This window comes from Mycteria americana, chromosome 9 (genome assembly GCF_035582795.1).
Source record: "Mycteria americana isolate JAX WOST 10 ecotype Jacksonville Zoo and Gardens chromosome 9, USCA_MyAme_1.0, whole genome shotgun sequence".
Classification (NCBI taxonomy): Eukaryota; Metazoa; Chordata; class Aves; order Ciconiiformes; family Ciconiidae; genus Mycteria; species Mycteria americana.
In genome coordinates this window covers 6,326,217-6,354,157 of record NC_134373.1, presented here as the reverse complement: position 1 = coordinate 6,354,157, position 27,941 = coordinate 6,326,217, and the positions used below count along the sequence as shown (strand labels likewise).

The following is a 27,941-nucleotide window of genomic DNA, read 5'->3' as shown; positions in this document are numbered from 1 at the left end:
CACATTCAGGTGTCAAATCTATATTGACAAGAACCTAATTTAACAAACCTCTTACTTATCTTGCAGCAGACCCCAGACAACATCCCGCAGTACCAGGCACAGTTAAAGTGACACCTCCAGCCTCAGAGACTTCGCAGCCTAATACCAACCTACATTCAAACTTTAGTTGTAGTAGTTGTAGTTTTATAGGAAACCAACGGAGCAACCCAAACAAGTGTGTGCTGACCTATCTTGTTTAAATAAGTAAGCTAGTTCACACTGTTTTAAATAGCAGATCTTAATGAATTCTAGTCGAGTTTTTGACTGGTGCATCCAGCTGACGGTGAGGTGAGGCTTGTCTTGTGCAATGAGCTCTTCCTCGGACAGAGCTAGATCTAAAGAAGGACATGGTGTTTAGTGGGACCCCACACTACTTCTTAAAAATATCTGAAGTATCCTGTCCTTGGAGTTGACTCTGTAATGGGAAGACAGGGTCCCAACCCTCAAACAATGTTTCTTGGTGATTTTTATAAATCGGTACTGCAGTCAAAGTATACAAACCACAGGAATGGCATGAAAATGTCTGTTAGTGCACATTAAGCTGGACATAAGTAAAATGAATTTTGAAATGGAGTTCCTGTCTGACTAACCTTCATGTCTTAAACCTTGCTCTCTGGATATGCTATTCTGCCACTCTGAACTCTCCCTTCCACGGATATTTCTTTAAAACGACGCCTGTACGTGAGAAGAGGCGGTGCTGCTCCTACAAGCAAACACACAAACAGAAATTCATAAAACTACCTGGTACCTGGTAAGCATCCTCATCTCCAACTGCCTTAGAGGTGCAACTGAAGCTTGTAACTCCTGTCCCAGCCAGGTCCTTTTCTTTCCCATTATTTCATTTTTAAGGAATACAATAAATGATAAAAGTGACTTCTCTGGTTTTAGTTTAGTCCTATCTATATGGCACGCCTGCTCCTTACTGCTAAGCCATTTCCATCTTGCAGGCTTCCTGTGCATGGCCATTGCGCAGTCAACTCTATCCGAAGCAAAGCAGACACCTAAAACTACTCTCTTACGCCACGGAAACTTAGTTGGAGGCTACCTGCTGTTTCTCCCAAGGATGCCAGAGAACCGGTTAGAAAAACACCTTCATAACCCTGCAGGCAGCAAAACCCAGGGAAAACGGAGCTTGTGAACCACCAAAAGACACACAACATCTTCGCAAAGCTTCTGGGGAGAAACCACGGGGTTATTCCGGGAACAATGGCTGGCGCCAGGAATGGAAAATCCCTTGCTAGAGAGTTAAACCGTCTCCTTGCCTTCTGCTGCATGAACTGATGGCTCGTCTCGGGCATCTCATCTCTGACTGCTTGCTTAACCAAGGCAGAAGGCTAACAGGGGGTACCATTGCTGTGCCAGGTATTAAGGATGTATTAAGTCAATACATTCGTCTTTGCGGTATTGCTTACCTGGGTAAGTGAGAAAACGTTACTACATTCCCACACGATGTGTTACAGGCTGGTAAAGCGGCTTTGGGTTGTACGTTACCCCCAAGTACAACGGTTCATTTCATGGCAAAAAGGTTGGATAAATTAAAGCTCTAAAAAAAAAATCTTTTCTTGATACAAGTGTCACTGATTTTCTTTGGCCTCCTTTGAGTTTTCTGGATGCTAAGCAGAATGAAAGCAAATACAAAATTGGAGTAACAGGGATCAAGCTCTAAGCTAGATATGTGCAGATTTTTTTTTATATATGTACATATAAAGTTTGCAGTGTTTGCAAGTGAAGAGTTTCTGTTTTCAGTGGAAAAGTTAATAAATATTAGCTCAATGCCACTTTAAAGATGGGAGATGTAAGGCAATTCAAAGGTGGTATTTAGAAGTGTAAGGCAGATGAACTCTGGTGAAGACTACATCACATGCAGTAGATTTACTACCTCAAAAATGAGATACTTTTTTTTTTCCAATTTATTTCTTTTGCAATGGTGTAGTATGATGAGAAATAGTTATCCTAACAAAGCTACTAGCCTCAAAAGGAGGCAGTGCTGATTCAAAAGTCAGTTATATCACTTTACTGGGCATCCAAAGTGAAAAAACAGAAGCTGAAGCGAATAGTATTATTAGAGATTACTGCCAGTTCATCAGCAATGGAACTGCCTGCATTTGAGGAAGGCATATGCTAACAAATCTCCCTATAAAGAGAAGAGGGTTTTTTTTTTCTAATTCTGTTTTTGCAATATTTACAACCATTTTTAGTGAAAATTTTGACCAAATGGAAGTGTGTCCAAGCAGTAAACTTTTCACAGGCTACGATGAGCTATTGCCAGGGAAGATTGTCTCAAAATAAAGTACAATTGCATAATGAGAGAGCGTTACATTGAAATGCAGTGAACTGGATACTTTTTTGGGTGGAGGTTAGCTTTCTGGTTGGCAAACTTAACCGATGTTCTCCCAGATGGACTGGCAGCCTGGAAATAGGTATTTCAGACAGTGGCTTCCCAGGTGTCAGTTTAGGAACCTCAGTGTTCAGTGCTATTTATTAATTAACAGTTTGCTTAACAAAGAAAAAAGTTTGCTTTTTTAGCTTCAACGTATTAAAAATACAAAGGCACCAGTTTGCTAAAATATTTATGTTAATTTTTGAATCTAATTTGGCTTTTAGGAGGTATGTTAGCTTGTGCCAACATCGTGCAGTTAACTTGTGACTCCTAGCAGCTGTCCATAAAATACAGAACAGCTAATTCACTCTGAAGAGTTTTCTTTATCCATGCCACGCATGGGGCTTTGTCACTTCACTGTAGGCAGCGGTGTTTTCTGCTCCGTCCACAAAAGCCGGTAAATAACAAGGTGGGAGGTTTTCCTGTACACTAATATATTTAGTCACAGAAGGATGTGCCCTCAGAGATGGCAGTCACGGCCAGCTCTGCCTCAAAGGAAGAGGTTAGGCTAGAGTATCTTGGGCATACTTTAAATTCTCAGTTAAATAGCAAATTGTTTCGAATGGTAAGGATTATTCAATGTGGGAAGTGCTTTCCATACCTCTGCAATACCAGAGCCATTGAAATGCTATTTTTCAATATTTCCAGGGTGTCTTAACAATTATGAGCACTTTTTTTTTTTTTAAATTGATGTTTTGCCTGTGGGTTTAGATGGCCGGTACTGTACATTTCCCCATTTTGCAAGCCTGTAAAACAGAAGAATATGGAAAACTCCTACTCTGGATTCACATTCTGGACCTCCAGGCGCGTGTCCTACAATGTCTTACTGTTTGCACCGTTCCCCAAGGATGGAACAAGCCCCGCTGACCTTACTGGGGATGTTTGCTTGCGTAGCATCGTACGACGATGAGCAGCAAAACTGAGCCGTCTCATCAGTAACCTGCAAACTCTTCGCACAGACTCCTGTGTCATAAAAATTCTTGTAAACCTAGATATTAAAAGTAGGAATCTTCCTGAAACATAGGCTTTCTTTAGGTTACCTTTCTACCCTTTTGAATATGGCAACTTTAATATTCACATCCCTTTTCACAGTGAGAGACAAAGAATACGCCTGTTGATAATTCTATTTAAAAAACAAAAAAAAAAAGAGAGAGAGAAATCAACTTGAAGCTGTCCTTACACCCAAAGTATCACAGCTAATTAAAGCTGTGCCCAAAGTGAAGCCAGAGCTGCAGCTGCTGGGACCAGTGTAACATTAAATGCCACCCGCTGTGGCCCATTACTGGCCCTCCCAGTAGTCAGGGAAAGAAAAGGAGTAATTAGAGGAGCTGGGTAAAATGTAGCTGGTATGGCAAGGCTGGGTTTTGCCTACTGCAATAATACGTAACGTATCATCTTACCTTGGAATGGAATACACTGATTAGTTTCCGTTTGTTTGCTTTTCGATGGTGTGTTTGGGCCATGTGCTTTAATCAGTGGTAAAGGTCTGTAGGAATGAGAATCCTCTGGTAGAGAAATTGTAAATGTTTTATCAAGCTTGCAAATGTCGTTCCTGAAAGTTACCCAGACATGAACGCCAGCTCTAGTCTCATAAAAAGGCAGCAGGTTTGGCTAACAGCTATGTAACTTCTTGATTTTTTTTTTATTTACTTCTGTAATTCTCACCTTCTGCGGTGAGAGCTGCATTCAGTGTTGAATGGTCTGTGTACGGGCACCGGAGCCAGGCAACCCTAACAGGGTGAATTGAAGGTTTTGCTCTAATTTCTTGATGATGCTGATTTTTGTGACTGTGGCTATGAAGTTCTGAATATGCTGAGTTTGCACTTGGAAAATGGTACTTGTACCTTTTCAGCGTTTCAGGGCCAAATCTCTGCTTGGGGTAGGGGTCTGCAGGTTGGTAATGCAAGCAGAAGTTCTGGTTGGAGCGGAAGATATTTCCTGGGAGATACGGATCTCCCCGATTACCCTCAACTTCAGAGCACTGAAGAGCAGTTTCCTTCTGGCTCTTTAAAAAAAGCTTCTCTCTCTGCACTTCTCCAAGGGCAAATACTGATTTTTCAGTGAATGCCACACGAAACTGTAAGGTATACACTTAGCAGCTTTCAAACCCAGCTCTGCGTTAACACATGCCAACAAAATCACAGTGCACTCCTGGTTTTAAGTTTGCACTGGTCATTGGGGTATTTTAGCTGGTGGTGGGACAGTGGATCTTTGTTTCCAGATGCTTTTTGAGTGGGAATCTTAGGGATAACGTAAAGTTTTCTGATAGGAATGTGTTGATGGTAGAGAATTATGCTGGAGGTTTTCACGTAGGAGTTTGCTGACAGTAGAATATTTTTGTGGAGATTTTCATGCAGGAATTTGTTGGTTGTGTAGTCTTATTGTAAGAGGAATGATGAGTTTTAAGGTACAGGATGGAAAGAAGGATGTTAATTCAGTGTGAATTGATGAAAACTGGATGCTTTGTAAGCTGCAGCATGGAGGGCAACGATGAGGTTGGCCGTGCAGTGAAACTGGTGCGGAAAGTTAACGCAGAGTGGGCCAAGGAGGACTACGCCTAACTGATGTGTTTCCCAGCATCTCAGATGTTATAAGCTTGAACCTCAAAAAATTCAAGACAATAGGAAATAATTGTAGAAAAATCTGGTCTTGAGCTGTCATTTTTATTGCTAAACAATAGCAAATTCTTTTCTCTCTCCAGAGAAAACTTGAGTAAAAGTGGATCCACAGGGATAGATAGTATTGAAATTGGTTAATTACCGTGAGGATTTATTATGGGAAGGGATGGGCATCAACTTCTCTAACATGGCTGGCGTTGCACCACCACAATTGGTACCGACACTGCATTCCAGAGGATGCTGTTTAAGGTTCTTTAAGGCTCTCATTACTCAGGTGGGTTTCAGACCAGGGTCTAAAGGAACTAAATAAATGCTAGGAGCTCTTATTATAATCACAGCTTAATTTAGAATTGCTTTCTATTTAATTTTGAAGTGGCACATCCTAGTGATATGATAAATACAGTGACAGCACTGTGGTAAAATATATTCATTTGTTGGAAAAAGTAAAGTTGTGGGTAAGGAGCCATGCAAAAACTAACGACAATGACTATCTTTGGTAAAATTAGAAAACTTTACTCTTGGTTCACAATTAAGTCTGTAAAGGCAAAAAAGTCTTTAGGCTGCCTGTAGGCTCTTTAAAATTTGGAGCAGAGTAGGAAATGGTAATGTGAGGAGGTTAAGAATGCCTTAGCTGTTTCATGGGTGAGTCTTGGTGCCTAGCACTGAGAATTTAATTTTAGCTGTTTAATACAAAGCATCAGTAATAACATTTGTTATTTAGTGAAAGAGAGGGGACAACACAAGGTCTCCAATTTTATCCAGTGTCACCTTGTTCACTTTTCTCAGGATGCCGAATGTCCATGCCACAGGCACTCTTCAGATCTTGAGCTACAAGGTGAAGAAGTTTCATAAGAGCCAAGTAGACGACTTTCTGTTAATATACATTCTTGTTCTATCTTCTTGATTACCATTGCCACTTGTTGACATTCTTGATATTCTGGAATAGTGGGGTTGAGTTTTCCAGTATGTTTTTCCCAATACTTTTTCTTTTATGCTGTGCCCCATATGTGTTTGGGTTTGGTTTGTTTTTTTTTTTTTAAATTAAGTTGGCCATAATGGGAATATTCAGACTCTTAGATGCACAGAAAGGACACAGGTTTCTCCTTTCGTGACTCCCAGAAACATTCATGAATTCTGCCTACTCAAAATTTGTCAGCAGGATACATAATAGAAATGCAACTTTTTAAACAAATTGAGTAATATGTTGGTTAAGAATGCATATAAACTATTCATTCTGGTTGTAATCTCTTCAGGGGAGAAATAAGCGCATAAAACAGAAGCGCATCACATTTTCCAAAGGCTTACGAGATGCTGTTTATCTTGCTTCTTTTAATTATATTTTGAAAGATTACTAAGGCCTTGATGTAACTTGTGCAGAGACTCTCCCTGACTCAAAGTGGTTTTGAAAATAGGTCGGTCTTTGGGGCTGTAGCATGTCAGGATGATAAGAGAGCACTTGTTAAGAAAACAAATCTACTTTTAGGCATACAGATTAAAAATATGCTAACTATGCATTCCCACATGACCTCATTAAAAGTTCTGCCCTTTAGATACGAGGGGAAGACTGTGGGTTACGCTACAAATTAAAGGCTTAGTTGGGAGGCAAATTTCTCTTTTTTCCCTGAACTTTCAAGGAGAATGCCTAGCTTTGTGTTTCCTTTTACATGTCTGAATGGCTGCCTGTTCCTACATGTGTGATTCATTCTCCAGAGAAGATGTCAGAGCCATGTTATTTGACTAACTCGATGGGAGTGTGGCCAGATCATCTCGCTTGAGTCATCCAAGCGGTAATATTTCATCAGGCAGACAGGTCTCTGGCTCGGGGCTTGCAGTGCTTGAAAGAGGTAGGGAAGGGAGAAGAAAGACCCAAGCTGAACGCTCTTCACCCCGTTGGCCCCGCTGGCGCTGCTACGAGCAGCGCTCTGGGGAGGTTTTCCCTGCCTTTGCTGTTTGTCATGGAAAAAAAGTCACAATAGTGGTTTGTTCCAACATGGAAAGGAGGAGTCTTTTGTAGTCTTGAAGAAATGTATTGGCTAACAGAAGTGTTTCCTACCAAGCTTTAGCACTGTAAAATTACTGATACGTTACTGATGGAGACAGAGCAAATCACAAAATATCCTTTCTGAAGTGAATTATGAGTCCAGTAGCGCGGATCAGTGTTTCAGAGCAACACTACGAAAATGTAGTTAAATGCCTTTTTCAATTTGAACTTTGTTTTTTAATTTTGTTGTTGTTACATTTGTGTTAGAAATGAGTTAACTTTTTAACTTTTACTTTCTTGGTTTCACTACAAGAGCAGGAGTTGACTGGAAGCCAAGGATTTCTGAGCAGTCCCATGAATTGGGAAATTCCAAACCCAAGAAGCTTCTCATTCTTAATTCCCTTCATTCTTTCAAAAATAATGCAGATATGTTCCCACTGGCAGCTTGTAAACAGTGCAGAAAACCCACTCTTGACTACCCAAATAGGATGACTTTAGAAATTTGGAGACACCTTGCCACGCAAAGCATCTTTCTTCTTCCAATGTGTTCTACTAGGTAGGCTCAGGGAGCTATCTGAAATGGCAGTTCTGACCTCTTTTATGCTTAATTATCCTCTTACTTAGCTTAGTAAGAGTATTTATGTGCTGGTGTCCAAACAGAGATGCAGGAAATATCCTTGCAGGGGCATGAGAAGATCTAGGATTATTTTGGCTTGCTTACCTGCAGGAGGTGGGGTATGTAAGGGACTAAGTGCCAGCACTTAGTTCATCTTCCAAGGGAGCGGAGCCTGCAAGAAACTAAGTGCCGCCCCATATTTTGGCTTTTTCTCACTCTCAGACACTTAGCTCCATTAGCTGCTGCTTAATGTCTGCTGTAATGTCTTACCACAGCTGAGCAGATGCAGAATTACAGTACAGAAACCTAACAGGGAAACAAACATTTGGCTAACCAGGACAATAGGGATTTTGTGAATTACTTTCTGGAAGAAGAGGCCACTTGCTTGTTGTGCAACGCTTCCATCAGAAGTGGCACAGTTCTGCAGATCTGGCTGCAGCAGCTGCTTTGAAGCTGCTGGTGCTGGTGGTCTGCAGCCTGTGGATCGCTGGCTGGGCAGACAGCAACAGCTCTGCCTCCCTGTCAGAGCAACTCTATTAGGAGCCCTTAATCTGCAGGCACTGGGCACAATGGGAAGCCTCCTGTAGGGGTGGCATGTTCAGACAGTGTGTATTTTCAGTATTCAAAAATACTCTGCATACTGCACCATGTCGTGTAGGGTACAATAACCTCATGTAGAGCTTCACCTCTTCAAAACCTGACCTAGCAGGTGATGGGTTAAGAACTTACCAGCTGTTTGCCATGAGCTAATCCTTTGTGAAACTTTCTCTTATGGTTTTTGGGAGCTCCTACCAATTTCTGAAATGAATAGAAATGTAGAATAATTCAGATCTGAAGGGACCACTGGAAGTCATCTAAGTCTGGTTAGATCAGGCTGCTCAGGAGCTTGTCCACTGGAGTTTTGCACATCTCCAGGGATGGAGATTCTGCAATCTGCTCCCATGTTTGATTGCCCTCATGGTGAAAATAGTTTTCCTTATATCTATTGTATATGTCCTTATCTGTGGTCTTCTCAGGCCTGCCAAAGGCTATATCTCATCCTAATGCTGCAGTTTAACTGGCTCTGTAACCAACAGTGAATGCAAAATACAGTTGTGAATATCTTTGTATAACAAGTGAAGTTGAAAGAAATACTTTTGAAAGAAATTCCAGGCTAAGAGTCACATTGAAAAAAATTTTTTTTGAGTTTCTGACATTGCACGCAGACCTTGAAGCCCCCTTCCCCCCAAAAAACTGAAGCAACCATAAAACTGATTGATCTTCTAAAACAGTGGGGCAATGTGGTCCATCGCTATGATCTGATGTAAGCAATTGCCTTCAGTGCACTAGAGAGCTGTAAAAACAGCATGTGTGTTCCTCCTCCTGCTCTATCCTAAAATACAGCCTGAGATAACGGTGTGATGGCTTGAGGGCAAGAGCAGCTAATGGAGCTTTATTGTACGTTTCCCTTGGCGCTGAGAAATGACACGCGGCAGAAGTTTGACGCTGAGCAGTTGCTGAAGATCTACAGCTTTCCTTATTTATCCAGGCAAGAAAGTGGCATTTTTTTATATGACCATTGTTTGGAATTCCAGCTATTTAAGCAGAGATAGAAGACACAATGGGCTCATTAATACTTTTAAGATAGCTTAAATTAAGATGCAATTGTGCAGGCAAATAACAGGAATTAAAGAGGAAGGGGGGGAAAAAAGTACTTGCAATCTTAGACTTCCCTCCAGCATTTCCCAGATGAATTCTGTATCAGGCTGCTGGAACAGCTTGACCTGTGAAGCACGATACAGATACACACACACAAAAAAAAAAGAAATATACTGAGCGCAGGCTATTCAGAAGTTTGCTTGAAATATTTAATTCTAAAAATCTGCTGTTAATGTTACAAATTTCCTTTGCTTGTTTACCTATAGCTACATCTACAATTTAAGGTGACGGATAAAAATGAAGAGACTTAGGTATGAATACGTTATGATATTTAATTAATTAAGTTTGTAGTGGCTTTAAATGTGAATATTTCCTGTACCTCCACAAACCCGATTCTCTCTCAAGTACTCTGTCTGCACGGGTGTGCTAATGCTCCAAACTTCCTCATTTATGGTTCTCCTAAATGTGGGAAAACAGATCTTCAGTTCCTGCCTACTATTAAAGTCAGAGCACTACAGCTTTACAGCTATTTCATCCCCTTCCGAGATGCCCCCTCTCTCTTTGTGGTGGGCTGTGGATCCCTTTCCCCCATGTTATTCTCACAACCCAGGAAATGTCCCTGCTTTCCTCTGCAAGCTTACACTTTCCTGTTGCCCAAAAAGATGATGCAGGGAAACTTCCAGCCCCGCTGTAGTTTATCTGTAGCCAACAGATGCTTAGGTCTGCGCGTATAAATGGTAATTTTCTTGTTTGTTCTAGTGCAAGATTGTTTCCTTAACTTGAAATAGCAGATACTTGCTCTATTTTCATTGAAATATTGAAAAATTTATTTGTTGGGGTTTGTTTTTTATTTTGTTTTTTTGGTAAAGTTCTTATTAGTCTGATACATTTTTTGAAAGCTTGCATTAACACTCTCCCTCCCCCCGCCTTTTTTCTAATACTCAAACGCTAGTTGTCTTTTAGTCCTTGATACTATAGATTCTTTTGTGCGAACTATATTTTCCCCAGCCTTTCAAGTCAACAGAACTGGATACATTAACCACAATGAGAGTAGCAGGCTACTTGCTGACAAGTTGCAGGGCTTACATGGGAAACTTGTAGGGAAAGGATAGATATATGTTCTAATAGGATATATGTAGCTGCGACCTATAATCTGCCAGGTTGAATGCATAAGACTAAAAAGGCTATAAGGAGTTCATGAAGCTTGGGATGTTTGCATGATTCAGGACGAGTTGTGGAGACTCATAAAGTGATGATGATGAGCACTTAGGTTCAGCAGCACATTGCATGCCTTTGTCGTGGTTTCTCTGCTCCTTGTTTGTAAAAGTCTCACTTGCTTTTCCCATGGAGGTGGGGACAGGGAGCGGGAACAGCACTAGTTGCATGGGACACAACATCGGTATTGGCTCAGGGTAGAGTTCATGGATGTCAATCTGTAGAAAGGGTGCAGAGCTTGAATGGTGGAGGACGGAGTGAAAGGGGACTGAAATGACCAGGGGACATGGAGGTGGCAGGGTCTATCACCAAGTGATGTTCACAGCCTTACTGTAAATGACCTCTGCACATCTCTGGCTTAGCAGATAGCCGTGATTCTCACTGCTAAAATGTGTCCGTCTCCCAACCAACTACTCTGTGAAAGATTTTCCAAGTCCTCTATATCAGAGACTCAATAAGCTGTCTAACTGCTCCACTTCGTCTGCACAAAGGCAGTTGGAGGCCATGTGAGGTGCATTAATCTCCATGGGAGGGAAGAAATAGATGAAGTGTTGACCCGAACAGAGTTGCTTTCCTTCATCAAGTGCTTTGATCTCTGTTCCTTGGGAACTGGAAGCTGGCTGTCAGCGACAGCAGCCCTGCAGACGAGGAGTCTCCAACTATGGGCCAGCCCTTGCCTTTTTCCTGCTCTTTTGCTATCAAAGTTGGAAGGACTGGTTCAAAGTGTCATCATACATCAACGGCACTGGCGACTCCAAAGGGTGGATGTATATCTCTTCTTGACGTGACTCTCTTGGTTTAATTCCTGTGCTGTGGAGGATGGCAGGAACTGCAGCTATGGGAGATGCAGCCATGCATCACCCCTATGTGAGCATCATGCCATGGCAGATACATGGCTGCAAGCTCCATCTCCTACAGTATTTCCCCCCTTAGCAGGCACGATTTACCCAATTGTACAAAAAGGAATCACCATCCTCTTCCCTCCCTCCATCCCTCTTGCACGTCTTGACTGTCAGTGCCAGCTAGGGCGCTCACAGCCGCTTCATGAGCAATTGCTGCCATCGTTACTGTTAAATAACTTGATTTTTTTTCATGCCTTTAAATGTGTCTTTTGTAAAAAGACTTCTGAGAACTCCTTAACACTTCTCAAAGCCTCTTCAGAACTAAAAAAGTGAGCTTTGGGAGCTGTTTTTTCCTCCCCGATACAGTTAGCATTTCTGCCCACATTAGTCTCCCCCCGGCCTACTGAGTTTTAGGAAATATCAAACTCCTTTTAGAGGACAGGACAACAGATTTTATTTGCCCTATGAACTTAAATGAGGAAAAGCAGAACAGCTCAGGAGGCTTCCCTGGGTGCTTCTTAAATGTTTTAATTACTGCTTAGCCCATACAAACCTTGCTGCTAGAGTACAAATATTTTGAGGGTTAGAAGCTGATAGTGGAAGATTAACTGCTCTGTTTGGAACAAGTGTGTTATTAAATACGGTTCAGATCTTGCAGATTTAATAATGCAGTTAATACCATAAAGATTATATGATCCCCATTTCAGTTCTGCAAGAAAAACTCTCTAGGAGCTCTCCCACTTCACTGTTGAATGCCGTGAGGAGGTGGGGATGGAGATTTATAGAGAGGAGGAGTGGAAGTTTGCAGGGCCCAGCTGGCAGATGGGGCTCCACCAGCTGTCACCACACGATGCTGATCCCAAGGAAAAGCTCAGAGGGAAGCTCTGGGCACCGACCAGAATAATGAAGCTCTGGGCACCGACCAGAACAATGCGTGTATGAGTCCGGTGAGAAGAGGGACGAGGTGACACTGGCACTTTCTTTGGCCAGAGCATGACCCTGTCCTCCCAAGGCAGTCGGAGTGCTGGCGCACGTGAAGGAACCAACTGGCATCTCCTTGCCATGGGCAAGGGCTGCACCTGCGTGGCAGGCAGTGCAACGGGAGAGCCGCTGCAAACAGAGGCGGTGGGTGCTGAGGACCTGACCTCGTGCTGTGCGTGTTTTCCAGGCTTTACACTGAACTGGCTCTGGTCTGCTCCTGCAGCCTAAGCTCACCTTGGTGACAGGACCAGATGAGCCAGTTTAGTTTCATCCTAGAGCAGTCTGGTCTGGATGCCTTGAGGCCGCTCTGCAGCGTGAATCAAAGTGCAGGAGCTGGGGACAACCCGAGGGTTTGCTTCAAAAGTGGGAGCAAGAGAGGTGGTTGCTCTGTGAACGCCTCTTGGCATTGCTGCTCTGTCTCCTCTGGGTTTTTTAGCCTCACGTGCTGAGCTTCCCTGCTCTCATGCTGCCTCTGTGTGCTACCATTTTTCTAAATCACCAGTGGAGAAAAGATGTTTGCATTGGTTTAATCCGTGCGTGTGGAGGACGAAGCAAACCTCTTGCGCTCACAGTATGAAGGACTACATTTTACAAAATCTTGTGGCTTAGTTTTTTACTGTTCTTCTCTCAACCCTGGTGCTCCCTTATTTCCCCTTGCTCCTTGGCAGGCATTTGCACCACTTAGACATTACTGCAACGCACTTTCCAGAGGAGTCCCAAATGTGAAGCCAGTCCAGCAGGTCAAAGGCTGGTTTCAGGCAATCACTGATCTTACTAGCACTAACATGAAAAAAACAAGGTAAATTCACATTCCTGATCACATTTGCTCTTTAAGTATCTGGTCTATGAGGGTAGGTGTGGGAGAGATGCAGAGAACATCGTTATGAGTCACTAGGAACTTTTTTCGTACAGATGAAGAGTGAAGAGGATGATGCTTGTTAAAATAAAATGCTGAGCTTTTTGTTACTGTTGCTCTATACATTTCACATTATCATGGGTCTCTGCAAATTTTACTCCCCAATGTGCTTACTGATGTGATGTGCTTTGGATGCCCTTTTCACTCTATGTGCTTCACCCTATTTCTGTGGTTCTCCCCCTTCTCGCTGTGGTTTGAGGCTGTCTTCTCCTCCAGCAGGCTCCCTTGCCAGCTGACCACCACCAGCCAGGACCAGAGCGGTGTTTAAGTCAAATGGAAATTTACCTCTCCTGTTATTGCACTTGCCAGGGCTGTTTCAATATTCTATTCCAGCAGCTTTACTATTAGAAACAGCACGCTCTGCCAGTGGTATTTTGGGACCCAGGAAATTAGAAATTAACTGATTCAGTGTGTTACCTGCAACCACCTCCTCCTGCTCCCGCCCTTCAGCTCTTGGCTAAGGGGGGACACTTGCAACTGTATCAGAGTTTTTTGCTGAGAGTTGAATCACAGAGGATATTCCCTTTTCTGTCTTGCGACATCTCAGTAAATTGTCTTCCTGATTTTTATTTCTAATCTATTATTTATGCATGTGTAAGAAACAATTAAAATACTGACACTGCTCAGGTGCACTTCGTGTGTAAGGAAATGTCATAGTAAATATTTAATGTAGTTATTTAAAAACCAAATTCATGTTCGTGTAGCGCCATCTATCACCAAGCCTTCGTAGCTGCACATGACAATGCTGCATTTTATTTTTAGAGAAGTAACGTAACTCTTGGCAGCACTTAAAAATTACTTCTTTAGGGGGGAGAAAAAAAAGGAAAGGGTTCCATAGCTCTTATTTTGCAGGGTGTTTGGTAATACTGCATCCATCTGCGTACACAGCCAGTCAGTGAGTTCAGTGAAGCTTACCTGTGCATGTACGTGGAGACCAGACTCAAATTGGGCTACGGGGGCTCAGCAAAGAAATCGGAAACTTATTTTGGCTTGCTCAGGGAGTGGGAACTCTCCACCTTTCCTTACGAATCTAAAGCTAGAGGTGGATGGAGATGGGCAACACATACAGAACTGTGTTCGTGACTTCAGTATAGTGCCATCCATCCCTGTAACCACAGAATAAAAAAAAGACACTTTGGTGGCAGTGCAGCAAAGAATTTCCTGATCCTTGTACCTTTTTGACCTACATGTCCAGTCCAAGCCGCAGGGTTGTTCTTATTTTTCCAAATTTTTATCCCAGTTGACTGCTGGGCTCTGAGCACGTGTCTGATGTTTCAAGGGGAGGTGGCCTCGTGTACGAGCACAGCCCGGTTCACAGCTCAGCGCTTGCCTGCCGGGCATGTGCCTCCTGCGTTTCAGGTGGCTCAGACTAATTCCCGATGGCGTTCCAGAGGGGTTTTCCAAGCAGCTACCTGGGGGGCTTGTTCTCTGCCAGGTTTTCATCCTTGCATGCTTAGTAAATGATTGGCATAGAGAAGTCATGGGTGATGTATTAACTCTCTGGTGTTAATAATTTGGTGAATACAATACCAGTGCCAAATATTTATATCCCACGGTGCTACTGCTGGAACATTTTGAGCAAATCCTCTGCAATGTAAAAAAATTATTCATGTTTTTTTCCAAAGTCTTCAAATAAAGTTTGCTTACTTCATCATTATCTGCCAGAAGCCACATGAAATCGCAGTTGGATTGGCTTGAACTTGAAACTGAATCAAAACTGGTGATTTTATTTTTTTGTTTCCCACAAACTTAAAGAGGTGAAGAATTAGGTGAATCTAAGTAAAATGAAACAAAGTGGGCTGAAACCCCCATTCACAATAAGGAAGTTGAAAGGTGGGTTGCAGGAGCTGCTCAAGAGTGACCCTGTATCGAGAGCACAACTTCAATCAATCACGTGTGTGTGCTTACAGCTTGGTGAGCCCCTAACATCACCGAGAGCATTTTCTGTTCTTCTCCTGCAGTGAAGCCCCAGGTATGTGAGAGCAGAGCAGCTCTGCTGCATGGCAGGGCACGGGGCTCGACACAGAGCACGCCTGGAAGAACTGCGCCCCGTGTGTTTTCTCCTGCCAGAGACTTTCATGCTGTAAGCTTTGCCTGTGACAAAGTTGGTAAGTCTGGCCTTAATAACTTTATTTCAATTATTTGAGTAATTGTGGAAGGCCAGGAGAAGAAAGGGGCATCGATATTTGCTTAACAGCTGTTTGCTTATCAAGAACTGTGCATATTTGCGTACGCATGCAACACAGGCTGGGAAGCAGGGAGGTTTCGGAGTATTCCCTGCTGTTACCTGGTGGTGGTTGTGTTGCTTAACTCATTTCCACGCAGCAAAAGAAATCCAGAATGGGGTGGAGAAGCGGCAGGGGCTTTTAGTCTTATTGCAGCATCCCCACCGGCAGATCTGGCCACACTGACTGAAGATAGCCCCTTGCATCATCTTTAGAGCTAATTCCCTCTGCTAGGGTGCTTGGGGAAGTGCCAGAGGATGCATGAGCTGCCTGACACAGCTCCTCCATGGAGCCAGCTCCAGCTCCAGAGGTGGGGAACCTGCCTCGGAGGGATCTCTCTGAGCTGTTTCTTTCCTCTGTTTCTTCTTGCCCTTTCTCCCACTTCGGTGGGGAACCATGTCCTTGGAGCTAGGAGACAGGCAGCCATGGGCAGAGCTGCCCGCTTTGCCTGTGCAGGGCACAGAAGTGTCTGAATTGCTGGGAACAGCCTTCTCCGGCAGAGCCAAAGCCTGTCCCAGGTGTGGGCAGGGAAGGGTCATGTTGCGAGAAAAGGCAGCAAAGCTTTTAAAACGCATCCGTATGAGGCAAGTGCTAAATATGTCACCCGTCTCCCGGACAAGCAACGCTTTTAAACACATGCTGACTTTAAGCAGGTTAATGACACGCTCCCTGATGCGCATGGCAGAGTAGAAATGCGCTTCCATGCATAAATATAGTTAAGTCTGCCCTTGAATGCTTCTCTCAGCGAGTCCTTTAGATATTACTGGAAGGCCCACAGATAGCATGATGTCATTGGCAAACAAGAACCAGAACAGAAATAACCAATAATAATGACAGTTCTCCCCGGTAGTGAATGAGTAACGTGGGCTTTACTACCACAGGCTCCCTTTTTTCCTGTCCAGCTGATCGCACCATTAAATGTGACAAGGGATTTCTTAGCTTTGCTGGTGAGGGATGGTCCTGAGCAGCGCTGGAGGCTCTTGCAGTGATTTGGGCACTCGCTGCGGTCCTGCCTGTCGGCAGAGGCCAGCACAGATCTCGGTGCTGCCCGGCCGCTGGCTTGCAGCCACTCACCGGTTTCGGGCTCCTCTCCCAGAGCTGTAGAGGAGGCTGTGATTTCTTTCTCCCTGGAAAAGGGCTTTTCAACACCTGAGAACAGAATTATCATCCAGGCATCCATAGTTTAAAAGACTAAAATAAATCCCCACATGACCAAGAAGTGTACTGTTCTGGGTTTAACGAAGATTTCTTCCCCCCTGCCCCATAAAGTGGGTGCTATACAGTTTAAATTATGTATAGCTCTATTACAGAATAATCAGTGCTAAGTACATATGCATAAACAGAGCACAATAAATTATGTATCTGCCCTTAATATTTCATGAATAAGAGGCATGACATGTATTGATTTCATTTAGACCCAAGTTCAAGAGAGCATTTAAACATATTTCTATTTTTAAATCCACAAATCATCATAATGGGACTGTTCAGGTGCTTTCAGTTAGATATGTACTTAACAACCTTGCTGAATTTGAGCCATAATGATAATCAGATTAATATTTTGAACCAGTGCCCGAGGAAGCCAATGGGAGCCATTTCATCAAATTTACTAGGCTCTTGGAGTAGGATCCATTTTTTAATATATGTCTGTGCATATATATATATTTAATGAAGGAAATTCAAGGTAGAGCTCCACTGAGAAATCAGTCTGTCTGAGCCTGGAGTCATCTTATATCATCATGGATTTCAGCAGCAATCTGAGAAATGAAAGCAAGCTATCTCAAAATGCCACCGGCAGCCGATTACTCATTCCTCTATTGCCCAGGACACACCATGCTGAAGGCTGAACACTCCCCCTGCCCACATGAGTGAGGCAGCATCCTCTGGGTAACAGGAACTCATTTTTACCTAATGAAATGATACGGAATTTTTTCTGTCCTGCAAGATATGGGGAAAATAAGTTTTTATAGGAGAAAATGTTCAAAAGCACTTCCATGACACAAGAACTTAAATCTCACTGGCAGACTCAAGGCTCTGACCAAATAGGGGGGATGGCTTAGCCTGGACCAGCTGGTACGATTAGGACTTTGAGCTGTTTCCCTGTGCAGATGTCCACGCTGCATGTGAATTAGCTCAAGCACCATAACAGTTTACATTTTGGGAATTGTTCTTATCCTGAATCTGCAGGTTTCAACTACATGTTTCGTCTTCTCTAAGACAACTGTTGAGATACCTTTATGTCTTTAATGGAGAGGTCAAAAAGGATCAGTAAGTCCGATCAAGACAGCAGTTGAATTAAATAGGTCATTTAATTTGGCCCTGACGGTAACACTAAGGAAGCTGTACTTTCTAGAATGAATCTGCCGTACAAAGATTAGCACACACCTTACTTTCTTGTTTTTGTAGAAAAAATTCAGGTCACAACCCCTGTGACTCTGCTTTGAGCCTTGCATTTCTTCCCCAGGACATATCCAAAATTTCACTCTGGAGAATGTGGCTACAGTAATATCATCATCTATAGGAACACATAAAAGAAGTCCAGGCTGCAGAAGGCTGCCGCTCCGCACGGAGCCCTCAGCAGCCAAAGAGGCACCTCGCGGCCACGTGCTGCTTGCTGGGAGGACACGGCTCTTCCTTGCATGCTGTGCACAAAGGCTCGTTCCTTTCTGCAGGGAAGGACCAAACAGGGAACATACAGGCATAACCTAAAAGCTCAGTGAACCGACTTCCACTAAAGAACCTTTTCCTTTCTCTCCCTTTTTTCCTCTCTCTCTCCAGGACATAGGCAACGCTGGTGGTTTTATCGTTAATATTTCCAACCTACAGGATGGCTGTGCTTTTTGCTTTAGCTTTTTGCGGGCAAGTAATAATAATGGTTAATGTTTCCCTCTGAAAGCATCCTACGTGAACTGGCTCTTACAAAAGTAAATTAACTAGCCTGTATTTTATTGCTTTATTGTTATTACCATTATTTATTAATAGCAAGCTGTATTGGGCTTTTGTTTATTTTTAAAACCCAGTGTTCATAGTTGAGTCTGTATGTCGGCTCACACATTAATATGGATGCAAATATTGAGCCTTTCTGGGTAAACCATCACCTCTAATGGATCTTTAATATTGCTGTACTTCGCTTCCACAAGTTGTTTTTGCAGTGAACCGAGACAATCAGTCCAGACCTTATCTACAGTGCTAAAGTTTAGGAGCTGATTGTTTTTTCTGGCTGCTGTTAGAACCAAGTTATTTTGGGGTGGTTCGTTGTGTGTTAAGAAAAAAGTAATTTTCAAATTGTGGCCATCAAATTCTGAACCTCTGATGGGTCCCAAGCCCTCTGCCTCGAAAATTCTGCCTTTGTATTGTTCAGCTATAACTTCTGAGATCCAAAAATAATCCATCTACTGAGACTAAATGGTTTTTAGTTGGATGGGCCATATTAATGTGATTTAAATAATGATATGGCAATGTTTAATCTATTTCCTCTTCTGTATTCTTTTTGTTGCCTAAGAAAACCCAGAGAGTGCTATTTATCGTCTCATCTGGAAAGGGAAGAAAGCTAAAGTTAATTATTTTTCACTTACCTGGAAGGGTTTAGGATTTGGGGAGTTCACTGAGTAGCAAACATTTAGTAGGTCACCACATCAAGCCACAACTTTCTTTAATTCATTCTGTAGATTAAAAAATTTTGGTTTAGATTTTAAGGATTCATTTCATATGTCGGTAGCTGTCAGACATCCTGCAGGAGAAAATCTCAGAAGACATCCATTTGTAGATACAGTCCTTTTTACGTGGGGCAAAATACAAAGGCCTGTAAGCAAGCCAATATTTGATTGTATGATCTAATGGCATCAAAATTTAGTTATAGCTCCCTTTAATAAAATAAATTCGGAGTCTTATATGATAATTCTAAAATTAGATCACATCACACTTTATGGCTGTCAGTCACTTTGTGAGATGAGTCAAGAGCCTTGCACATTTACTGCAGAAATGCCCTTTTATCTCTGCTCTGAGGTTATTAGTTGAAAGGACTTTTTGAGAAATGGCTAAACTTGATGCATTGTTTAAATCACAATTTTTTTACGGTCTCCCTTCTAACAGAAGAATTGCCGCGACTGTTTCAGACCAGCAGATAGACAGTATAACGAAAAGTACTAAATGGTTAGGGAAAGAGTATGAGAAGCAGAGAGAGCTTATAGAGGTCTGGCTCGTGGTACCCCCTTGCAGCAGCTGCCTGCTCGGAGATGCCTGGGGGTGAGACGTCTGACCCCCTGCCTTCAGTAGCTGCCAATGGACCGATCCTCCATGACTTTATCTCTACCTTCTTTGAGCCCTTGTGGGTTTTTCACCTTCACAGAGTCCTCTGTCAGTGAATTCTGCAAATCAGCTGCATCTGTCCCCATAAAGATGTCACCTGATAGGCAGAGAATAGCCTGAGGCTAATGTTCCTGGTAGATCCTGTGTAAATCCTGACCGAAAGCAGGGAGAGCTGCCCAGTCATTGATGACAACGCCAGTTCCTAAATTTGGGCTTAAGACTCGGGCTTTAGGCGTCAATAATGGGAAGCTTTTGTGATTTCCACAGCAAGAATTAACTATGAATTTCATGGCTCAGAAGGTGCGAGGAACAAAAATTAATTCTAGTGAGCAGTAAAATACGTGATCTTATGGCATCGGGTTGGAAAACTCTCTGGTTCTGCATCTGCTACCAAGTTTCTGTGCAGCCCTGACGTGCCCACCCAAGTCCATCTGAAAAGGAGATAGAAACGTTACTATTGACCTAAAAATGACAGGGCTCCCAGCAGGTGGGCACAGGCTACCTGGCACACTTCGATGTCTTTGTCCTCATGGCAGCTTTGGAGGACAAGACAGTGGCTTGGTGACCCTCGCTTCCAGCCTGGCATCTTAACTACTGAGTTGCTGTGTATCTCCGGCCAGCCCTTTCCTACGTCACGAGTGTGGCGTGAGGCTTAATTCATAAATGTCTGTAAATGTTTTAAGAAAAACAGACTGAAGGTGATGTTAGAAGAGAAGCGCATTAGCCTGTTGGGCAGCAGCAGCTGGAATATCTCAGTGCTGCAGTTGTATTTGATGGTGCATGTACTTTGCTTCAGGAATGCTGCCAAATGGCATTTTATTCCTACCTCAGAGCTCTATGCAGATGAAAAAAGTTAATTTCCATGCTCTTTTGGCCAAAAAGTGCCTGCAGGTCTTTATACTGCTTGACCAGGCTGGGACCAAGGCCTGGCGTGGAGCAAAAAGCCCCGTCGGGGCTGATGCTGTTCGTGCTCCGAAGCAGTGCTTTACCAAGTGGCTCTGACAGGAGTGAAGGCAGAAGTGGTGCTTCCCCAGCCAACTGTCCCAGGACTAAATGATGGAATTTCAGTCTGACCCCCACCCTCCAGCCCCAGGAAGGGGTTCTCTTAAATGTTTGTTTATGTAACAGAGAGGGGGTTTTTAACGCTTCCTCATGATTCCTCTTTAGCCTCCGTGTCAGGTGTGGCAGTTCTACCACCAGCTGTGGTTGGATCAGGATTTTCTCCTATTTTGAGTGCTAGTAAAACTTTCCTGTCTGTATTTCTTTAACCTTGCTGATGCTCTTCCACTTTCCTTTCCCCAGCAAATGGAAGACCACAAATTCCCAGCCCTGCAGATCATTTTTCTAGGTTTATTTCTCAGTCACGGTGAGTGTAGACCCGTTGTCCTAAGGTCACCTGCTGATTTTGACTTCTTTTGGGGTTGAAGACCACTGAAGGCCACAGAGGTTTTCCCAGCATGGTTAACACACCCAGCTTCAAAGTATTACCTTCCTCCTGAATTGCCACTGCATATTCCTGCAGGATAACTTGCCCTTGCCACATCATTTGGACTGCCCAGATGAGGTGACTGTTGCTTAGCTACAAGACTCTATAATAAGAGCCCGAGCCATAGCAGAGCGGGCACTGAAGCATTTCAAATACGACAAGACCCAAAGGATGCTCATCAATGTATGTGCAGGAATATTACAGGTCCCGAATGCTGAGGTTTTAGCGACCATGACTGTTAGCTTTTTGCTTACATGGCTCTGGTTGTCACTAGCTCGGCTTTAGCTGGAGCTGGGTTGTTCGCAGACCGTGGCCAGAGACACTGATTTAAGGAATGTGTGTATTTGGGGGGAAATTATTGAATGAAGGTCCTTGCAAGAGGGAAATGGGGTAGGAGAGGAGCTCCTTGGGGGTTTCTGAGACGAAAAACTCTGATTGCCAGAGTTAAGCCCTGGTTACTGGAGTCAGGTTATGTGATGCATTATCAATGTGAACTGCAGAACCGGCCATACATGTTGTGTAAGTATTGATCTGTGTCTGCAACGTGACGCCTTTCAGCTTTTCCCTGCCGGTTTGCATAGATGACTTGTTTTATACCTCTACAAACTGCGATTGCATTTTTGCAGTTTCATGAAAATGAATGCCACCGATTGCCCAGGACACGTCTTTGGTTCCCACAGCAGCTACATGTTAAAGATGACAGCGTTGTGCTTCCAGCAACATTAATTAACAGTCTGGAGGTGAGTGCTCAGCTCGACAGCTGAATTTAATAGCAGTTGATCTGAACGCAGGAGAAGGTTTCTCTGAACCTCCAGCAGAATCTGGTAGGATTCACGCTTCACCTCTGTGGTGACTGTGGCGGGGGTTTGTGTGGAAAGGTAGCCTGGGGAAAGCTTTTCTTGAGGTTCAGCTGCCTTCAGTGTGAGTCAGCAATAGGAAATAAAGATAAGAGCCAGCAGCTTGACAGTGCTGGACTGTCACCAGCGTGAGGCCACGAGAGGCTGGAGTGGCTTCGTGCTCAAGGAGCTTCCTTGGAGTAACTGGCCATGTTGGTCTGTAGCTGGAAAGCAACCAAGTCCCTGCCCACACCTCCAGTGTGATGCCAGACCAAGGGGACCTACGGGAAGGGCAAGGATTGCAGTTTTGGCTTTTATTTATCTTCTGTGTCTCCAAACATTGCTCTTGGTGTTTGCATTACAGATGTGAGCCTGGGGAGACGCCACAGTTGACCACAGGATGGGTCAAGTCCGTTTTCTCTGTTTTATGGCAAGGAAACAACGTGAATGAAACCTGGTCAGTTAAGAAGAGAGGAGCTCACTATAAAATATTGTGCACTGGATTTCTGGTTCGTATACAGTGACACAGCCCTACTGAGAAAAGGTACACCGAGCGTGACCTCACATTGTTGTTATTTCTTGTTCTTAGCAGCTATTTAACTTAACCATCTATGTAAGCAGTGAGGAACAAACCTCCCCTGTGAATGTGTTAGTGCTTTTTGATCCCCAAACTCAAAAGCAAGAAAAGCTCTCGGTGACACACACGGTGATGTGCCTAATCTTTGTAGAGCTCCCTCTAGAACAACAGGGCAAAACCCAAAAACTCGTAATCAAGTGGGACAGCTTTGTGTTGTTGCCTAATAAGAGACTGCATTAATGTATGGGAATTCAGCTCATGGGGATTTGTGCCATATGTATGTATAATTTATGGGGTTGTTCTAACATCAACACAAAAGCCAAAGTTTGAAAATAGCCTGGATCACTGCCCAGGTTTTTTTACTTTGTTTCCTGTGTATTCACTTGCCTATCACTTCTAAACCTGTTCTGCCTCTCCCGTAGCAGTGGAGCTGTGCCTGGGTAAATGCATTATATGTATACTAGCTAAATATTAGTTTTATAATGCCTATCCATTGCTGGCTCCCAGGGTATCGCTAGAAGCCAGTTATTCTTCTGTGTTACGTTGTCTATTGATCATTCCTTTTCACCTTTTATCCTTGTTGTTGTTCTTTTTCCTGTCTCTTGCAGAAAGTGATGCCAGGCCATTAGGAAACTGAATTATTAAACCTTCCTATTGATTTTTCTTGACCATATAGCTGACGTTGTCATGTAAGGACCCTTGCCTTCAGCTATGCGGAAGGGGTTTTGATAAGCGCTTGACAGCTCTTCTTGCTCCTTTGCTTCATTACCTTCCCTCTCTTTACTACCCCATCATTTCCAAGAGGAGGAGATTCTGAAAACCGTTACGTGGAGTAATTTCATTTCACTGGCAGGCTCCCTTTGCTAGCAGCCACACAAACGATGGGATTTTTCTTTCTTTTCGCTCCAGAGGTACACAAACAGATCAGCCCATGTGCTAACAGCCTCGGCGCTGACACCACGGTATCCATGGCAATGCACCAGCCTGTGCAAGCATCCGCAGACACTTCGAAAATCAGAAATCCCGACTGATGGCAAGGAGTCGCTTCAGACAATGGATGTTTACAGGTGTCGCAACCACCTGAAATGCTTCTCTCTTCACCCAGCAGCTCCTTGATTATGAAGTGCTTTACATTTGTCTTGCATGTCCTTTGTCAGTATACAAGATTCAAGGCAGAATTAATCTGTGTTTTGATTTTTTTTTTTTTTTCTGTTTAGATCACTGGCTGAGGTACTTTATGGGAATAAGCACCCCAAGCTGCACTGTTGATTTTCCTCTTTGAACTGGGTTGGAGTACAGGTTCTTTGAATGATAAAATAAAGTCGTAATTGAAAAAGAAGTGGCTTACGTCAACCCAACTAACAGATGTAGTTGTGTGACTGCTAGGCTGAATAGTGATTTGCCCCATTGCGTTGCATGAACTACTGCTTTCCTATAGTGACGACAGATTTAAAAAGATCTGATCAACCATTTTTTTGAAATATTTTTACATAAGTTCATCCGCCTGCTGGCATGGCACAGACTACGCTACTGTGTTTACAGCTGCTAGTCTTCACCAATCCCACAGGTTCTTCAGCTCTGCTTTCAGGAGATAACATTCAGGTGCTCAGGCTGCATTTCTGAAGCTGGTTGCAGCAAATGTATCAATTCATTAAACCAGGCGCTTACACACGAAAACATCTGTAATTCAGATTGGGTAATTGCACGTGGAGTACTGATTTGTGCAGCTGGATAACTGTGGGCAAATACATGGGCATAAGCTAGCATGAATTTACAGATGGCATGTATGTGCTACCCCTCAGGACTCCAGCCCTCATCTTTCATGTACAAAGCAGACCATTAGAGTCACGTGCTGACGATGACCCTGGAAGAGGAGCAGGTTTATAACATGAACAGGTAGTCTTCAGGCATTCAGGACCACCTTCCTCAGGCTGGGGAATTATTTCTGCCACACTAAGATGTGATGGGTTGCTCATTGATCAGGCTGAGGCCATTCTCAAACCTAGACTGGACCGCTGTATTTGTTGTTTGCACAAAAGCCGAGTATGAGGCTGAGTTTGAAGCTTGGTCATGGGAAAGAGCCCAAGTACATTGATGCTTAACCTCAAGTTTTGGTGAGAAAATAGCTCCTCATTCTGTCTGCAATGTCTCCCCTCTCTTAGCAAATAAGAGTAGTGTTTTATTCACAGAAAGGGGAAAATTACAAAGCCCCAAAACCAAAATGAATTATGTTGCCCTGTATTGTGGTGTTAACTTGATTAGGCTAATCTGTTTTCAGCTGATAATTTAAGCTTCAGGCTTGGAAAATGCAGTAACATTTACATGTTTGAACATAAGAGGAGTATATTAAAAAGTAAAAAGCCTTATCAAAATTCCACATTAATAAAACAAGCTATCAGTGCATCAGAGAACTGAAGAGCTTCCATGTACAAGCATGCAAGCACAGTAATAGATTCCTTCTAAGGACTTTAATCCTCAGTAGCTACTGTTGGAAAAATTCAGACTTTCCCCTAGAACAGGAAATCAAATCTCAAAAATAGTATATCCCTCATGTTCTGACAGGTTTGACTATTCAGTAACTTATACTTCATATTTATTTTGAAAAACAACTTTTTTCATATAATTTTGCTACAGATGCAATGTGTAAAGAGATTTCACTACTTAAACCTTAACGTGTGTTCTGTTCATCTTCTGTTCAATCTTGTAGGTAGGCAGTGGATGTTTGTTTTTTATTTATTTCATTAGAAGACCTAGTAAGACTGAATGGTGCAGTAGTTTTATTCCCACAGCTTTCAGGACAGATAAAGAAGGCAGTAGTTGTACTAGTGAGAAGCTAGAGATGGCAGAACAAACAAACCAAGCTCACAAACTTGTATTTATTACTTCTCGGAAATCATCACTCACTGTTCTAACTTGAAAATGTTAAGAGCAACAAAACTTATTTTCCTAGAGAGGTTTGGGGTTTTTTTCTTTTTGTGGAGATTGGAACCTAATAGCTGAACTGTTCCTCTATGCCCCAGAAAATGGGTTAAAGCAGTGAAAATTGGTTTAGGCTAAGAACTTTCTACAGCTGAATCCTGCAGGGATCAGTACTGCCCTCGCTTCCTTTTGAATATGTTTATAAAACCTCCTGTGAGATGTCCCTAACATGACAAGTCTGACATCCAGCTTTTTTCTCTTCATCAAAGGAACCAGCCCCATCACCAAGGTGTCACAAAACCTCAAGAGCTCAGAGGAAAAGTAGCCAGGTTAGGGAAATGACAGGGGAAGAAGGAAGCTCTGCGCATAACCGCATACTCTGTAAGGGACCTTGACTGTCCATGTTTCACTTTGGCATGTTATCTGGGGACCCTTTGCTTTCAATCACAGCAGTGAGAAACGGAGACATCCGCTGGAGTGCATTTTCTACTGCAATTCTTGTCTCCTTGTGTCCCCAAGAGCAGGTGGCACCAGTATTTTGTACCCTCTCTCTCTGCTTTCAAATTATTCTACTTCTCATGCAGAGGCTGGCTTTTGACATCAAAAGCATTTAGTAAATTAGAGTGTAGCTCCCTGAAGCTAATTCTTCCATCTTAATTCACATGGGTACCTACGGTCCCTTGGACAAAAAGACCACAGATAACTCAGGTCTACAAAGGCAGTATTGCTCTGGTACAAGTCCTTCCACTGTGGCTAGATCTCACCTTTGCTTAAAGCTTTCCTGTAGCAACTTGAGGAATACATTTACAAACAGGTAATATCTCCAAATAATCTTTAAAAGGTAAATGTTATCAAATGGGAGACAGGCAGAAAAAAGAAGGCTTTTACATGGAAATGTTACTATATGAGCTGATGAGATACAGTTGATATCTTGTCCAAAACAGAAACAAATTGAACATAGTTTGTTATGCAAAGCCAGGGATAAGTACATACTATCTTCAGTGGAAGCTTTTATTTTGCTTAGTAGTTGATAATCATTTGAAGGAGCTTTTCAGCTCACCTTTCTTCCCCATTGCCTCCGTTGGGCACTAGAGGGACCCTAGAGTTTTCCAACCGATAGAAACATCTCAGCAATGCCGGGGCAGGAGGGCTGCCTTTCCCGGTCACCTTAGCCCAGGTGTTTCCAAGGGGAAAGGAGGCAAAAAACTGCTCAACCGGTTGTTGAACATGCCCAGAGACTGCAAATATGGCACCGGGGACAGTGTGTATAAGGGCCATAGCCATACTTTCCACTGCTTCATCATCCTCGTTGGTGCTCGCAGCTCTTCCCATCATGAATAAGTAAGAGCTGGCTTTGCCTTGACTGCTCTGTTTGCTCAGCTAATGCTGTGACATTGGCACCAAGGCTTGAGTCACGCTGTTTTTGAGAAATTAAATGTTTCCTTCCCCAGTCTGAAGTGAAGCCAAATACCTAAGTTGCCAACAATTGCAGCTCGATACACTGTCAGAAGAGCAGCAGTGGTTTGTGACTACAGCGATATAGTAAGAGCAGAATATGTATTGACACAAGTCCATTTTCAAATGGCATTTCCCAGCCACTGTTTCAAATGAATCTGTTCTAAAAAGGGCTATAGACAATGTCACTCCTTCCTCTTTTAGCAGGCAGGCAGTAATCCTCTGTGTTTAATTTACCAGACCACCATATAGAGATCCATAATGCAGCGCGTCAAAGCTTTACTATAAAGCTCATCGTTTGTGAGGTTATGTAAAAATCTATTTTTCCTTTGTAGAAAAAAATCTTTCCCCGCTATCTCTTAGTGAGATGATGTTTTTTGATGTCTGCATGAATAATTCTAATAAAAATATGTGCCTGCATTTTAATATCTCTAACAGAAATTATAAGAATTTTTCCTGTCTTAAAACATCTAGTGTCAACACTGTTGCTGAATACTTAATGTAAAGTATAATGTAATTTGACTAGATAATTATCTCAGGGAAAATGGCGAATGCCACGTTGTTTTTTTCTGTGTTTACTTTTCATCACCTTTGATGATTGTTCAAAGGAGAGCTGCAAGTGAATGACTAACTTCCAGCATTCACCTTCTCTCCTGCAGGCTGCTGCTGAAAACAGACAGGCTGCTACCGTACTGCATCTGAGCTAGAGGCATCGATTCCTCCACGGCACATGGAATATTCTGAGTGTTTCTCCCAGTAGTTATATCACCCCTCTGATCTCTAGGAACGTTTATGGACAGTGCACAGTCTATTTATTGTACATGGTGTCATTCCATTAAGACCTCTCTTCCATGATGCCCGTCGCAGTATTTGTTTCCCACAAAAGCATAAGCTGTCCTTTCCCCTTTTTTT

The 27,941-nt window shown here is 43.0% G+C and overlaps 1 long non-coding RNA gene across 1 annotated transcript; it reads left to right on the top strand.

The window, feature by feature from the left end:
* The first annotated feature begins 34 nt into the window (after positions 1-34).
* LOC142414621 (uncharacterized) lies at positions 35-27,941 on the top strand. Its single transcript, XR_012777136.1, has 5 exons — positions 35-790; positions 987-1,455; positions 15,188-15,334; positions 22,443-22,622; positions 27,689-27,941. It is a non-coding gene; the product is annotated as an uncharacterized LOC142414621 (long non-coding RNA).